The sequence below is a fragment of the Vigna angularis genome, chromosome 1 (assembly GCF_016808095.1).
Source record: "Vigna angularis cultivar LongXiaoDou No.4 chromosome 1, ASM1680809v1, whole genome shotgun sequence".
Lineage (NCBI taxonomy): Eukaryota > Viridiplantae > Streptophyta > Magnoliopsida > Fabales > Fabaceae > Vigna > Vigna angularis.
The window spans coordinates 51160664-51162104 of record NC_068970.1 but is presented as its reverse complement, the minus strand read 5'-3'; positions in this window follow the sequence as shown (position 1 = coordinate 51162104).

The window sequence follows — 1441 nt, the reverse complement described above, 5'->3', positions numbered from 1 at the left end:
TTTGTGGTTTATCCGCTTGCAATGCTTGTATATTATACATGAGTAAATGAATCTGTAGGTAGAATGGTTGAGAAGCAATGAAATTACTAATGGCCCATTTGAGTATAATCGTTTGTGTAGGTATATATATTTTGTGTATCTAACTCCTCATGAAAAAAGTTATATATTTTGAAAATTTTCTTGAGTTTAAAAGAGGATTATAAATACATATTATATCTTTACCTTTTATTTATAAATTAATATCTAAATTGAATTATCCAATTTTTAGTGTTTATCTACTAAATTTTTACTCACAACACAAAATCAAATAACCAAATTTAGTGTTGTCAAAATAGGTTACCCGGTCCGAACCGACCCGACCCATCACGGGTTGACCATTTAGTGAGTCAACCTAACCCAACTTACTAATTCATTTAATTATAAGTTTTTTTAAATTAAAAAAAAATTACAATATTTTTGTAATTCAAATTTAAATAAATTTTACTCTAAGATGATGTTAAACTCGTAAGACAATTCAAAATAAAAAAAGTAACATAATAACTCAAATGTAATCTAAAAGCAAACTCAAAATACCAATAAATAAGTTTATAATATTGATAATTTTTGTGTCAATTATCCATTTATAAAATTAAAGTCTTGAATGGATATATTTATAAATTTGGCTTAATACCACTGTTGGTCCCAATTTTTGTCAGCTTTATTCGAAATGGTCCTAATTTTTTGTACGCTAAATGTAGTCCTAAAGATCGTAATTTGTGTTCAATTTAGTCCTTTTTGCAAACTTCGTTTAAATAATTAACGACCAAATGTCTAGCTCTACAATCAGTTAATGACATGTCATTTAACTGCTGACATGGACAACACCTCACCACCATCAAACCCCACCCGACCCGCTGCTGTGAAGCCCAAATACGCCACCACTCTCCCTTCATTGCGGAGCGCCGTTGGACATTACCTCACCACCATCAACACCCACCTGCAAAGAGGAACCCAGAAACGCGACCCAACAGCAACAGTGATAAGCCACTTCTTCTTAGCGCCTACCTTGCCACCAATGCCTCAAGTCGCCGCCACCATCAACACCGCAAGACCTTAGTGCCGCCACCACCATGCGAACCCTAAAATTACAGAGTCGCAATCTCCTTCGCGAAACTAGTTTAAAACCTGCACACAAAATTGCGACCACGTGAGAAGCATCAACATCGCGCCTCCAATCATCGTGCATCAAAACATCTTCGTCTTTTCCGTTCAATCACAACCATTTCGCGACACCATGTGCAGCCGCAAGGATCACCGTCATCAACCTCTCCACCATCTAGCCAGCCACAACACCACCAAGCTTCTTCACATACCTGCAAATCCATCCCTAATTTGCACTGCAAGGAAGAAGAGAGAAGAGGGGCATGAGATCCCTTTCCCCAATCTAAAACCCTAATTTTGG